Source organism: Papio anubis, chromosome 1 (assembly GCF_008728515.1).
Source record: "Papio anubis isolate 15944 chromosome 1, Panubis1.0, whole genome shotgun sequence".
Taxonomy (NCBI): domain Eukaryota; kingdom Metazoa; phylum Chordata; class Mammalia; order Primates; family Cercopithecidae; genus Papio; species Papio anubis.
In genome coordinates, this window is record NC_044976.1 from 53,813,815 (window position 1) to 53,829,867 (window position 16,053).

A 16,053-nucleotide genomic window follows, 5' to 3' on the forward strand; every position below is an offset into this window, starting at 1 on the left:
TCCAGCACCTGTTGTTTCCTGATTTTTTAATGATTGCCACTCAACTGGTGTGAGATGGTATCTCATTGTGGTTTTGATTTGCATTTCTCTGATGGCGAGTGATGATGAGCATTTTTTCATGTGTCTGTTGACTGTATGAATGTCTTCTTTTGAGAAGTGTGTATTCTTTAAAATAAATCATGACACTTTCAGATGGTGGACTATTATCAGCCCAAGCAAAGAATGAGGCAGATATTTCTGCACTGATATGGAAAGATTGCCTAGTGATATTGGTAACTAGAAAAATAAAGGTGCAGAACTTTGTCTATAGTGTGTGGCCGATGGGTAAACATGACCACTGGTTTCTCTTAGTGGAGAAGACCTCTTGAAAGATAGGCAAATGATTACTAATATTGATCCTTTCCCATAAAGACAGCAGATGCTGGGAGACCAGGCATAGGAGAAACATACTGCACACATCCTTGTACCTTTCAGATTTTGTACCATGTGATATATTTCATATTTTAAAAAAGTAAAAATAAAAACTAGACTTTGAAGTATAGAGATACCTAGATAATCTTAGAAATGTCCCTCAATCTTTGGTTCCCCAGTTTCTTGACTTGTAAAATGGAGAATAAAATATGCATAATAGTAACAATTTATGTTTCTGTATATAAATTACAATTCACATCTGCCTCCCATGAGAATCAACTTTGGTAATGCCCATAAAGTGCTTACGCAATGCAGGACAAATCATTTGTGCACAGTAATTGCTAACTATCATCATTATGGTTTCTTCTTGGAAGAGATAGAGAGTAGAAATTCTGTTGGTTTCAACGAATGGACCCCAGGTTCTGGCATTCTTTTTGGCCCCAGGAAGGCTTGCATACAATGAATCTCCTGCTGAAAGATCTTGGTTCTTTGTTTCAGCTGTCTTTGGGAAGTTCTTGCCTGGAACTTGCAAGAGACCATTTGCAAGGTGCCCACATGCTAAAACTGGAAACTGGGAGAGGATTCTTCAACTTGGACAGCATGATCCCTACTGGCATCTGGATGCCTTGTAGCCCATGACCACTTCTGACCTTTGGAGATACCAAGACCTAGACTGATGGATTCGAATAGCTCTCAAAATCATTAGTTCAAGCCCCTTATTTGATGTACGGGGCAAGAGAGGTCCAAGAGTAGCCTAAGTTTGCGTAACAAATTTGTTAACAGCGCAAGTCTGGAACCTGTTTTTGAGTCCCAGCTCAGGTTTTTTCCTACATTTCCTAAGAATGCTGTCAGGTTAAACCCATCTCTTTAACCAATACTGAACTGTGTTTTATTGGAGTTTTTGCTTATTGATGCTTTGCAAACAGATATTGGGCATCTAGTGTGTGCATCAGGACAGTGAAGGAGGCTGGGGTGAAATGGGATGAAAGATGAGTTAGACCTCATCCCTTCTCTGAGGAATGAGCTATGGGGTGAGGGTAGAGGGTGGGGAGGGGAGTAAGGCCCATCTAAGGGGGAAGGACAAAGTACTGGGAATTCAGAGGAGGAAGAGTTCACATGAGGACAGGAGAATCAGAGGGTGCTGTATGTTCATCCATGGTCATTCATTCATTCATTCCAGGACATTCTCTGCGAGAGGGAAGGCTGTATATGTATTTCGACTACTCTCTGCCAGGTGAAATGGTTCAAGTTTTCACATAACATGATCTAATATAAAATAATAAAGAGGCAACTTAGCAGAGTGGGAAGATTATAAACTTGATTTTCAGACAAACCTAGGTTTAACTGCTCGTACCACCATCTTTTTAGCTTTGGGACTTGGGGAAAATTCAGTTAACTTCTCTGAGCTTGCTTCCTTATCTGTCAAATGGGGGTTAATTATCAAAGAATTATCCCGAGGGCTGCAAGGCATGATGTTTGTAAAACCGTTCCACATATGGCTTGGCACAGAGGAGCCTCTAAATAAAAATGCTGGCTTCCTTCCCTTCCTGTGTCCTTGAGAACTTTTTTTTTTTAAGAGACAAATTATTGCCTATCAAAACTTTTAGAATTGGACTGTATTTTCTGAAAAGGGAACACTAATCTGGTACAATGCTCTTGAAACTTTGCTTACCTAATCTCTCAGGTTCAAAGAGTAGGATGGCCTCTTTCCCCTCCATTTTATCGAAGATATCCCATCGCTAGCTGGACTTAATCTGTAAGATTGCATCAAAGAAAACTCTGCTTTGGGAAATGTGATGGCCCTTCTCTTGGGAGTTGGGCTTCCGTTTTCTGTGCAGCCAGTAGGCCAAAGCTCCAGTGATGCCACAGAAGATCATGCCAGGTTGACCTTGGGCCCTGAAGGCCTGTCCTATGCAGGGTTCCCACCTAGGATGTTGTCTGGGGCTGAGCTGTGTTCCTCAAAAAATATATTGAAGTTCCAATCTCAGGTACCTCAGGAGGTGACCTTATTTAGAAATAGTGTCATTGTGGGCCGGGTGCGGTGGCTCACGCCTGTAATCCCAGCACTTTGGGAGGCCGAGGCGGGCGAGTCACGAGATCAGGAGATCGAGACCATCCTGGCTAACACGGTGAAACTCTGTCTCTACTAAAAATACAGAAAATTAACTGGGCGTGGTGGCGGGCACCTGTAGTCCCAGTTACTCGGGAGGCTGAGGCAGGAGAATGGCGTGAACCAGGGAGGTGGAGCTTGCAGTGAGTGGAGATTGCGCCACTGCACTCCAGCCCAGGCAACAGAGCGAGACTCCATCTCAAAAAACAAAAAAAAAAAAAAAAAAAAGGAAAAAAAAAGAAATAGTGTCATTGTGGATGTATTAGTTAAGATGAGGTCATACTGGAGTAGGTGGGCCCTTAATTCAGTGTGACTGGGGTTTTTATAAAAAGGCCTGTGGAGACATAGCCACACAGGGAGCAGGGCATGAGACACAGAGGCAGAGACTAGAACACTGTAGCTAGAATCCAAGGAAGACCAGGGATAGCTGGCCACCACCAGAAGCTAGGAAGGGACAAAGAAGTATTCTCTCCAACAAGTTTCAGAGGGAACATGGTGCTGTGGACACCCTGATTTCAGACTTCTAGGACTGTGAGATAATACATTTCTCTTGTTTCAAATCCCCCAGTTTGTGGTGCTTTGTGATAGCAGCCCTAGAACTGAGTAGATATTTAATCTCCATTTTAAAAGTGAAGAAATTGAAGCTCCCAAACATCCTCATTTCTACAGCACCAAAGACCATAGAGGCAGAGAGTTTATTGAAGGAATGTGCAAATCAATGTCTGTGGCTCAGGGAAGGGGTGTGAATTGCACAAGGTCACATGGGTAGTTGGAGGCAGAGTCAGCTATAGGAACTGTGCCTGGATGCCCAGCTAGCTGTTTGCTCCATTAGGACAATAATAATAGCGACCATTTATTTTCCTGGTTAAGAGCCTGGGCTTTGGAGTCTAAGCCTTGGCTTCTGCACTTGTGGCTTTTTGTCTAGTCCAATAAAGCAGGCTTCAATAAATGTCAGCTGTTATTGTTGGTATTTTATTATTACTAAATTCTCATATATGAAGTGGCTTAAATACATTACTTCATTTAATTCCCATGATAGCCCTTGGGGCAACTATTATTATTATAGTTTTACAAATGAGGAGTCTGAGGCTCAGAGAGTCTCAAAAATTGCCCGAATCATCCAGACGGCAATAATGGTAGGGGCAGCCTACGACACGCCATGCAGCTTTGAGTGGCCTTCAGGCCTTCTTTCCAGCTCTTTTTTTTTTTTTTTTTTTTTTTTTTGACGGGGGTCTTGCTACGTTGCTCAGGCTGGAGTGCAGAGGCACGATATTGACTCACTGCAACCTCCACCTCCTGGATTCAAGCGATTCTCGTGCCTCAGCTTCCGGAGTAGCTGGGATTACAGGCACGTGCCACCATGCCCAGCTAATTTTTTTGTATTTTTAGTGGAGACGGGGTTTTGCCATGTTGGCCAGGCTGGTCTCAAACTCCTGGCCTCAAGTAACCCACCTGGCTTGGCCTCCCACAGTGCTGGGATTGCGGGTGTGAACCACTGCACCTGGCCTTTCCAGTTCTTTTTAATACGTGCAATGCAAAAGGATTTTTAGCCATGAGATATATAGAACTCCTATAAATCACTAAGAAAGACACAACCAGCCCCATGGAAAACTCGGCCAAGGGTGTTAAACATACAATTCACAGATATCCAATGAAAATGAAAAGATGGCCAAGCTCGGTGGCTCATGCCTGTAATCCCAGCACTTTGGGAGGCCGGGGCAGGAGGACAGCTTGAGCCTAGGAATCTGAGACCAGCCTGGACAATATACTGAGAACTTTTCTCTACAAAAAATTAAACAAAATCAAAAATTAGCTGAGCATGGTGGTGTCATGTGCCGGTAGTCCCAGCCACTCAGGAGGCTTAGGTAGGAGGGTTGTTTGAGCCTGGGAAGCAGAGGCTCCAGTGAGCTGAGATTATGCCACTGCACTGCAGCCTGGGTAACAGAGAGAGATCCTGTCTGAAAAGAGAAAAGAAAAGAAAAAAAAAAAAAAAAGAAAAGATGCTCAGCCTTATTAGTAATTGAAGAAATGCAAATTAAAACTATGATGAGATGCCATTTCATATCCTCAAGATAAAATTGGTAAACGTTTAAAAATCTGGTAACAAGTATTAACAAGAATATGGAGTCATAGGATACCTCATACACTACTACAGGAGTTTAAATTGGTAAAATCACTTTGGAGAGAACTTTGGCAATAGCTAGTGCAATGGACTGAATGTCTGTGTCCCCATCCAAATTCATATGTTGAAATTGCATCCCCAATATGGTGGTATTTGGAGCCTTTGGGGGGTGATTAGGTCATGAGGGTAGAGCCTTCATGATTGGGATTAGCGTCCCTATAAAAGAAGCCAGAGACCTAGCTGACTCTCTTTCCATCATGTGAGGACACAGTGAGAAGCTGGCAATCTGTAACCTAGAAGACAGCCCTCACTAGAACCTGATCTTGCTGGCACCCTGACCTTGAACTTCCAGCCTCCGGAATGTGAGAAATAAATATTTGTTGTTTAAGCTACCCAATCTATGGTAAGTTGTTATAGCAGCCTTAACAAAGACAGCTAGTAAAGTTGAAGATGTATAGATCTTATAACCAGGGACTCCACTCTTAGGTACATTTCTCAGAGAAACCTTGTATACATGCATAGAGAAATATAGAAAAATGGCAGCCTTGTTTATAATAGAAAAATATTGGAAATAAACTTTTTTAAAAAAAAATTTTTAGAGATGGGGGTCTCACTATGTTGTCCAGGCTGGACTTGAACTCCTGGGGTAAAGTGATCTTCTTGCCTTGGCCTCCTAAATAACTGGGACTCCATGTGCACACCACCATGTCTGATTTGAAAATAACCTATGAGAATGGCTAAAATAAATTGTAGTGTATTTCTATATTCATATAATACTATTCATCATTAGAATGAATGAAATTCAATTACATGTATCAATTGGGTAAGTCTCGAAAACTATGTTGAGTGAAGGAAGCAAGTCATTAGGAGAATCAATGCAATTTGCAAAAGTTTAAAAACCCACAAAAGCAGTATTACTGTTTTATAAATACATATGTTATAGAAATATAAAAATATGAAAGAGAATGATATAAACGTCAGGACAGTGGTTTCCTCTGGGATGCACAGAAGGGAATGAGATTAGGGAGGACGACATCAAGTATATCTGTAATATTTTAATCCTTAATACAAGTGAGAGATATGCAGATGCTTATACTGTTGTTGATACTTTTTATATGCCTGAAATCATAATAATAATGTGCTTGCATATCATTTCCATATACTTTAAAAATAGAGGAGATAAAGCTTCTCTACAGTCAGAAAAATTTGTACTTCTCTAAAGAACTTCTGAGAGACATGATAAAAGAAAGAAATGCAGGCAGCAGTCCAGTGTTTTCAGTATTAATTGGAATTTGGATGTTAATTTGGGTGCAGAGGAAGCCACTAAAAGGTTGTGGTTGAGGAGTGATCTCATTTTTGGCTTGCAAGGCATTTGAAACGTGCCTCTGTTTCTCTTAGTCATCCTCATCTGACTGTCCAGGCTCCCAAGTTTTTCTTCTAGTAACTTCACACTTTTGGTAAGTTCCTAGTTATACCGCTCACACCTCCGTGCAGTTGCTCATGGCTCCCTGTGCTTAGCACTTATTTTTTTCTAGCTGATCCACAGTCTCCTTTCCAGAGCCAGCTAAGGCAATGCTATCTCTTACCAAGTTTATCTTGTTTCCCTCAGGATGGGTTAAGTTCCCCTCTGAACTCCCAGAGCTCCCTTTAGTATTGATGGCACAATCTTATTTCATCTTTGTCTTTCTGGCTCCCAGTGAAGTGCTGGAGTCAGCATAAGTGCTCAGGAAATGAAAGTGTTGTTAGAGCAAGAAAGTGTAAATGGAGCATTTGTTCAAGTCCCTTCTAGAACTACTGACTTCTAATAATGGCTCACATGGTCATAAAATAACATCACAGTGGGAATTAGATCCTATAATCCTTTATAAAGCTTGGGTAAAAACCTTGGCAAAGAAAACTCTGAAAAAGGGGTAGGATTGGGCGATGGGGTGGGTGTGAGGTTTGGAGGGAGAACACAGAGATGGGTCCAGACTTAAGAAGCTTCTTGATAGCCACTTAGCAAGGTGGAGTCTGCATAGAAAAGAACCCAAGTCTCTTCATTCCTGGCCAGGGCTCTTTCTTTGTTCTACTTTCTGTGGCTTGAGAAAACAGCTGCTCTGTATCATCTTATTAAAATCTCTTCCAGTACTTAAAACAGGAAATGACTCTCCAGTTCTTGTGTAGTGAAACTGGGTCAACTATAACAGGTGGCTTGGAAGAACCTATGATAAGAGGCACTAGAGAACGGACAAGCCTCAGGAAAGCAATATTAAACTTGAGCGGGGTCTCAGAAAGGTCTTTGTAGTTGAATCAAGTTAAAACAAGTTTGGTTCCAAGGGTCTGGTGACTCTTCTAAACATACTCACACATCTGGATATTGAACTGAATTGCAATAGAAATCCATCATTGAGGATCATCTAGGGACAAACTTTTGTGCAAAAAAAATAAAATAAAATAAATGATTGAATGATGAATTATCATATAGATGATGTTGACCAGCTGTTCATCATTAAAATACAGAATAAGACAGAGGCCATAAGCAAGATAAGGCTTCCATGGCATTAGAAGAAATGTAGATGGATGTGCTAATTATCTTTGAATCTCAGGGCCAACCTAGGGCCTGGAACATGGTAGGTTTGCACCAGTATTTTCTGACTGAATGGGTGAGCGCTGGAGAAAACGCATGACTGGAAACAGCTTCACCAGTCACCTCTTGTATTAATACATCTGGTTTGGAAGAGAGTTGGTGGCAAAATAAAAAACAAGACTTCCTACAAGAGCTTTTACCATGAGGCTAACCAGAAACACCAAATCCATGTCATCAGTGGGATTAAAACCAAGGGAAGGCTGGGCAGGGTTCTTAATGGTTGAGAAAGAGGAGTTTCTGGGTTATGATAGTGGCTTTCCAGTAGTGCTTGATTTAACCACCCCCTCTCTCATCAAAATACTCCCAAATGCAGAATAAGACATAAAGTTGCGACAGCCTGGAAGGAATGACTTTTCATGAATAATTTGGAGGTCTCTGGAAGGGATTTTTTCTTGCCACACCGTTGATGGAATGGGATTGAGAAATAACCAACACTGACCTCAAAAGTAGAACCACAGCATCGGACTGGAACATCTACGCACATACCAGAATGCCTTGCCACCCATTGCCTGGGAACAGCACTCTAGAGCAGGCGGGTTCACTTTCAACTGTTCCTACTGTCCATCTGTGCCTCTCTTTCTGCATCCATTTGCTATTACTCCCAATCACGCGCCATCCTGGGATGCAAAATTGGCAGTGAGAGAGGCACGGGGGAAAAGCTGAAGAAACATAGTATTCTGGGGAAGAATGCTTAATTGGGTTTAGACATTTGAAATTTTACAAATTTTTCTCTTTGCATATTTTCATATACTATTGCAAATACTAATATTATTTAATGTTAATATCTAACTACAGAACAAAGGGGATGGATATCTGAGTATAATACTGTTGGCTAATGTCCTTATAGCACTCTAGAATTTAAGAATAATTCCACAGACTATTTCAGTCCTCCACCCCACCTTTGCCACCATCATTTCCACTACCAACAAACCCATGTTTATTGAGCACTTATTCCCAAGGCTTCTCTGCAGCAAAGGAGAGATGCAGGCCCCTTTCACGTCTTATGATTTGTGGTGATGTATCAAAAAGTGAACAAGTGTCATTAAAACAGGGTGACAAAATATCATCTACTTTAAATGGTGACAGGTAACAAATTAGCACTTTAACACTAAAACCACATTCTGTTAACTTGTGTTTTTCAGCATGCAAAAAGTATAACAATTGAAGTAATTTTGGCTAATGTAAAATGTTAGTTTTTTTGGTGTAAAATAATATGATTTAAAATTTCAAATCAAACAGTACTATAGCAGTTAAACCAAAATGAAATAAATAGATTATGAGTGAGGCATAGTGATAGTGGTACAACTGTACTCTTTAACAGTAATTAGCAGGTTTATAAGATATTTTCTCAAGATGTAGTACAGATGATATATACATCTGACTAATTTAAGAAATTAGTAATCTGACACAAATTTAAGAAATATGGTAAATAATTTCTGCTGCCCTGTCGATGTATTTCTTTGGCTGTATGTCACTCCCAGGGCAGAAAGTTCTTCAGATTAGCATTAACTAGGTCTGTGGTTTTCAAACAACGCACCAGTCTCTTTGGCCTTCTGCTTTCCATCATTGCAATGGAAGGCTGAGTGTTGGACATCCACATTCATCATCTCAGTACTCTCCAGGGTCATTTCCTTAATTTGGCTGACCAGGCTAGTGACTCTCTATATCTTTATCTGCAAATATGACAGATTGGACTGGCTAAACTGTGGTGCTCTACCAATTCAGAGCCTATGAACTCATTTCATAGAAAATATGTAATTGAATTGAAGATACGGTCATCTCATGCTGCTGCTGTAACTGCTGCTACTACCACTACTGCTGCTACCACACTTATGCATGCCCAAGTGAGACTAAGCTGTTTAGCCCAGGAGGGTACCTCAACCTCATTGAGGGCAGTGTACCCAGCAATAAGTAGCACTCTGAGGGCTCATCTTACAGCCTCCAAACCGCACTCATAACCTCATGCCTCACCCTATCAAAACCACTAGGAAATAGCTTCTCTGGCATTGGATGCAAAAATTGTGGAATTTCCTCTCCCAAGAATTGTTAGGCAGTTCAATGATTTTGCTAAAGAGGTGCCCACAAAGACTTTGAAAGAGAAGGAAGGTTGTCTTCTGAGGGTTTTACTGTAAATCAAAACATGTTGGACGCAAATATGCAAGAACCACCCTCTGAAAAGTAGACTAATTTTAAGACCAGAAGGCCATCAGCATATCTAAAAAAGAATGTACTAGTTGAAAAAAGGTTGGCAAGTCAAAGGACAGAAATGAACATGAATTACTGAAGCAGCACTCCCTCAAGCTTGGCTCAAGATAGAGGCATTCCAGATCTAGAAAACCAAGAGGTCATTGTGCTACCCGACCCTGGGAAACAACAGCTCCCGTTTACTGAGCATGGATTCTTTGACAGGACAGTGTGAAGTGCCTGTCTTACAATATCCCATTTAATATTCAAAACAGCCCTAGGGGGTAGGTATCACTACCGCTATTTTATAGATAAGTAAACTGAACTGACGATCAGGAAGGACACAGCTGCTTATGGTCACACAACTGACGATGCTGGAGGCTGAATCAGACTCAGGCTGTGTGACTCCCAAGGCTCTGATCTGACCGCTGTGTGCATTGCTGGGCAGTCTCCAAAGGAGATAGACCCGGATGAAGGAGATATCTCCTTCAGGCCAGTCTCTGAGGGAGATAGACCCAGATGCTTCTTTGTAGAGAGCAGGAGCTATGGACCCAAATTCATATATTGAAGCCCTAACTCCCAGTGTGATGGGGACTTTGGGAGATGAATAGGTTTAGATGAGGTCATGACAGTGGGACTCATGATGAGACAGTGTCCTTATAAGAAGAACCATCAGAGATTCCCCACTCATACCTCTCTCTCTTTCTCTGCCTTGTGAGGACACAGTGAGAAGGCAGTTGCCTGCATGCCAGGAAGAGAACCCTCATCGGGGAACCACATCAGCCAGAACCTGGATCTTTGACTTCTCAGCCTCTAGAACTGTTGGAAATAAATTTCTGTTGTTTAAGGGCTCTGCCTGTGAAATTTCATTATGGCAGTGTGAGCAGACTATGACAGTAGGAATCAAACGGATCAAGGGCAGGACTGTCTGGTCTTTAGGGGCTATTTCTCTAGAGGGAAGACTGATGACAGTGAGCATTTGAGTTCTACAACTGCTGCTCTCTGTGGTTCCAAACTTCTGCTCATCAAACATCATTCAGGAGGTCAGCCAGAGTGGGAGCATAGGGGTTTCAGGTTCCCTCAGGAGTTCCATTTCCATTGTCAGTATATTTAAGGGCATCAAGGTGTACACATCATGGGCTTGGTTAGCCTAGGTCCTTCCCCACATATTGGTACATTCACCCCAGGAGTGGAAGTCCCTGTGTGCGGCCTTCTGAACTGGTCATCCTGCCTTTCCTGTTAGTGTCCTGACTGCTTTTAAAAAGTGGGAGGGGTCCGCTTGCCCTCCACTCTGTTCTGCAGCTACTCAACTGCCCTCCTCCCATCCGCCATGGCCCTGCTGCACTCAGGTTGCATCCCCTCCTGGATCACCACTGCCTTCCAACTGGGCCTTGCCATGGCAGCCTCCAACAGGACTAGCTCCTGGTGGGCCCATGTGGAGATGGGACGTCCGGATCCTATCTTGGGAGTCACTAAAGCCTTTAAGAGGGACACTGATGGCAAAAAGGTGAATCTGGGAGTTGGTGCCAACCGGGACAATACCTGAAAGCTTTATCTGCTGTCTAACATCTGCAAGGCAGAGGCCCAGACTGCCACAAAATATCTGGACAAGGAATACCTGCTCATTGGGGTACTGGTTGAATTTTGCAAGACATCTGCAGGAGTAGCCCTGGGTAAGAACAATGAAGTGTTGAAAAGTGACTGGTTTGTCACTGTGCAGGCTATTTCTGGAACTGGGGCCTTAAGGATCAGAGCTAGTTTTCTATAAAGAGTTTTAAAGTTCAGCTGAGATGTCTTTGTGCCCGAACTATCCTAGGGAAATCACATACTTCAGGGATGCTGGCACACAGCTACAAGTTTATCAGTACTATGACCCCAAGACTTGTGGTTCTGACTTCACAGGCACTATGGAGGACATTTCAAAAATACCAACACAAAGTGTTCTTCTCCTGCATGCCTGGGCCCATAATCCCATGGAAGTGGACCCTTGTCCAGAGCAGTGGAAGGAAATAGCAATGGGATGAAGAAAAAGAATCTCTGCATTCTTTGACACGGCCTATCAAGGCTTTGCCAGGGGTGATAGTAACAAGGATGCCGGGGCTGTGTGCCACTTCATCAAACAGGGCATTAACATTTGTCTCTGCCAATCATATGCCAAAACACGGGCTTATGGTGAGCATGTGGGAGACTTTACTATGATCTGCAAAGATGTGAATGAAGCCAAAAGTGTGGAGTCACAGTTGAAAATCTTGTTCCATCCCAGGTATTGTAACTTTCCTCTCAATGAGGCCTGGATTGCCTCTACCATTCTGAAAACTCCAGATTTATAAAAACAGTGCTTGCAAGAAGTGAAAATATGGCTGACTACATCTTAGCATGTGGACTCAGCTGGTTTTCAACCTCAAGAAGAGTGACTTCTCCCACAATCCTCCTCTCAAGAAGCAGGATTTCTCCCACAACTGGCAACACATCACTGACCAAGTTGGCAAGTTTTGTTTCACAGGGCTAAAGCCTGAACAGATGGAGTGGCTGACCAAGGAATTCTCCATCTAGATGACAAAGGATGGCCACATCTCTTTGGCAGGGGTCACTTCTGGCAACGTGGGCTACCTTGCCCATGCTATTTACCAGGTCACCAAGTAATGTCCCTGGTGTGAGGGAACAGAGACAACTTTTCTGTTTTCAGCCTCTGCTCTTATGAGCTTTGCACAGAGGATGAGGTGGATGATGGTAAATGGATCATTTCTTTCAACCACAATGTATAACTCTCAGTGACTGTGATTCTCAGAAAAGAAGATGTGGTGACACAGGGCAGAGGCACCCATGACTGGCATCTGGAACTTTGTGGCTCTAAGCCAAACTCTTCCCCAACCTTTTATGGCCAAGTTTTCTGAAAGAGTTTACATGTGCAAGAAAGTCATAGCACCAAAAAAACCTTGTCAATCATGCCCTTGCAATATTTCAGAAGATTTAACTGAAGTGTCGTATGGTGTCAGGGGTTCCTTAGGAGAAATGGCACTCATTAGAGGCTTTGAGAGAAGACCTAGTTCTGGCATTAATAGTCAGCCTCATGTTTGTCCTCCCATGATGAAACAACATTATCAATACACTGTATTGCAGAAACTGTGTTTTATGAAAATGAATGAGCCACTGCAGCAAGGAAAATAAAAGATGCTGTTTCCTGTCTTATTGAAGTAAAAGAGAAGGCTCTGTCTTCTCTCTTGTTATTGCTGTTCTTTTCCTTAAGCACACATATTTTTATCTAACCTAGATGTTCATCTCATTCTACTGCTTGTTTGATCATAACCTCATTTCTATTGGGATTTATTTAAGAACAAAGAACATAATTTTCTGCTCATACCGCACTCTCAGCTTTCTTGGCAAATAATAGTGGAGAGTAGAGTAGCACTTTATCTCCGCATCTTTTTCATCGATTGTGTAATTGTCTCCTGTTGGGTTGTTGCCTCTACCCAGTTAGACTTTCAATCTTCATTGAATGTGGTTGTACAGTCACTATCTCACACCATGAGTCAGGCGGTGCAGGATAGTGCCAGGAAAGAGGATATTCTGGGCTTCGTGAGCTGCCCGCTGGACTCAGGCTTCACCCTTTGGAAAGACAGCCACCATCTGCTCTAATCATATAGACTTATTGCAGCTTAGTTTCTCTGTTAGAATAAAATTACTGTAGAACCCCCACCCCTCCCAAAGTAGGAGAACCCTGCTGTACTCACTCTTTAGTTACCATTCCTGTGCTCTCTAGACTTCTGTAGCTATGCCTCCAAGGCAGATGACACTCCAGTCAGTGACGATGGGGCTGGCAATGATGATAAAAGGTAGTTTTTATTGAGTCTTTTGTATGTGACAATTCAATTCATTTTAAACAAAGCTAATACTAACAAGCCTGGAGACCACAGGAAGGGTCTGCAGAAGATGATGTGCAATCACCTAAATTTTGAAGAATGGATAAGATGTTTACCTTATAGAAAAAGAGAGGGAAAAAATCCAGGCATAGAGAAGAGTCTAGACAAAAGTTTGGAGGTTGGATCTGGCAAAGTATATTCTGGGAACTCAGTTTGGCATACATGGCTGAGGCAAATGGATTACCAGCTTTGATGACAGGAGGGAACAGACAATTGCTTTTCCTGGGAAGGTAATGGATGAGGTGCTCATGGAGACAGCCAGTAAGGTGCAGGGTGTGGCAGAAGCATTATTTTCCCATATTATTCAGTACTGCCAGATGCTTTCTGAGCACCTACCCTCCTGCTGATGTTGTTGTGGCTTGATTCTCTTGTGGGACCAGGCAATGGATGAGCTAAGTGTAACTGTGCTTCAATTAAACCAAGAAAACCTATTCTGGACACTGGGTTAAAGTGAATCCTGTGCTGTTCAAATTACAGGAAAAGACGAGATGATGTGGTGTGAAAAGGGGAAAGGTGAGAGAAGTAAGACTGATTGAGTGTCAGTATGAGCTGAGCCCCATGATAGACACATCATCCACAGAGTGTCATTTGATTTTAAAAGCCCCAGTAGGTTTGCATTAGTATTTGTAGATAAGAAGGTTCAGAGAATTTCCGCCCAAGGGAGGAAGTAGTGGCAACTGGATTTGAACCTAAGTTTGTGTCACCCAATTGTCTCCAGCTATCTGACTCTTTAGGAGGTCTTAGTTGACGTTCCTCTTTGGTAAACAATGTGCTGTGTGGATGCAAGTGAGTTATTTACACTCTCAAAGCCTCAGTTTCTAGACCTATACATCTGTCTCCTTAAAGGTTCGCTTTTATTCTTCTCCTTAGACTCTTATAGAAATCAAATTTTCCTGACCCGTGACAATCCTTCAAAAGTATGAAAATAGTATGCTTTCTCTGAATTTTCTCATTTTCAGGCTAAAAATTCTTGCTTCTTTCAATTGTTTTTCCTCCTTGCTATTTGATTCTTTGCAGTTAATATATGGTTGCCCCCAAAGCTAATGCTATCTTAGGTTGTACTAAAAGAAGCATAGTGCCTGAATTGAAGAAGAGGAATATTCTCCTCAGGTCAGAGTATCTCTGAATCAAGGATTCAGCTCTGAGGCCATGAAGCATGAGGGAGCCGGATGAATGAGTATGCATTTGAGAAGAATCTTCCATGGAACTGGTCTTGTTGACAAGGAAAGTGGAAATAAAATGGACCTTTCTTTATTCCTTTAATGCCAACACAGGAAGCTTTCTTCAGAGTCCCCCTTAAGACTATGTTCTGAGGGTGTGGTGGCTCACACCTATGATCCCAGCACTTTGGGAGGCTGAGGCAGGTGGATCTCTTGAACTCAGGAGTTTGAGACCAGCCTGGGCAACATGGCAAAACCCCATCTCTACAAAAAATACAAAAATTAGCCTGGTGTGGTGGCATGCATCTGTAATCCCAGCTACCTGGGAGGCTGAGGCGGGAGGATAGCTTGAGCCCAGGAGGTGGAGGTTGCAGTGAGCAAAATTACACCACTGCACTCTAACCTGGGTGACAGAGTCAGACCCTGTCCCCTACTCCCCCCAATAAAAAAAAAGACTGTGTTCTGACAGGGCACATGAAATCTCACATTGAGATTCTGAGCAACTTCAAGGCTGTAAAGGAATACAGCTAAGGGGCTGGGGGACTAAGTGGAGAGGGTCTAAATCCTGACTCATGATGCAGAGCTTTGCATGAGCTTTTGTTCAATTTTTGGCGGCAGGTCTTTTGGCTGGACAACACGTTGATCAAGGCATAGCAAATGACAAGTAGGGGTGTGAACCCATTTCTATCATTGGTTGGCCATGATCTTGTGCAAATCCTTTTCCTTCTCTGTGCCTCTGTCTCTTCATTTGCCAAATGAAAGCATTGGATTAGAATCTGCAAAGGCCAATTGGTTTCATTATATCAACATGTCAATGACTTGGAACATTATGTTGAGAAGCATGAGACTATATCTGGGCTCTACAGTAAAGAGCTTTGTGAGGGATTAACAATATTAGTCAGGACAGCAAGTGATGTAGTTTGGATATTTGCCTCTGCCCAAATCCCGTATTGAATTGTAATCCCCAATGCTGGAGGTGGGGCCTGGTAGGAGGTTTTTGGATCATGGGGGTGGATCCCTTGTGGCTTGGTGCTGTCTTTTGTCATAGTGAATTCTCATGAGACCTTGTCATATAAAAGTGTTTGGCACATCCCTCCCCCGATCCCATTCTCTCTCTTTTGCTCCTGTTTTCGCCATGTGACAGGCCTGCTCCCCCTTTACCTTCCACCATGATTGTAAGTTTCCTAAGGCCTCCCTAGAAACTAAGCAGATGCCAGCAACATGTTTCCTGTAAAGCCTGCAGAACTGTGAGCCAATTAAACTTCTTTTCTCTAAGGGTTTCATGTTTCTGCGTTTCAAAAGTTTCTGGTGTTGGATTTGTTGGATAGGTGAATTTTGAAATTTTTAGTTGAAATAAAATGAAAAGTGATAGGATTGTGGGTATAACAGTAATAGATCATGTGGATGTGTCTAGTTGGGGCATTTCATTGGAAGGATCATAACTTTCAGTCTTTAACTTAAAAGGTTAATGCTAGTCAGCTCTACAGTGATATTATAATATAGATGCTGCTCAATTTTCA

The 16,053-nt window shown here is 42.4% G+C and overlaps 1 pseudogene; it reads left to right on the forward strand.

Annotated features, from left to right (window-relative positions):
- Positions 1–5,398: 5,398 nt before the first annotated feature.
- LOC110743903 lies at positions 5,399–14,784 on the forward strand (annotated as a pseudogene).
- Positions 14,785–16,053: the final 1,269 nt, after the last annotated feature.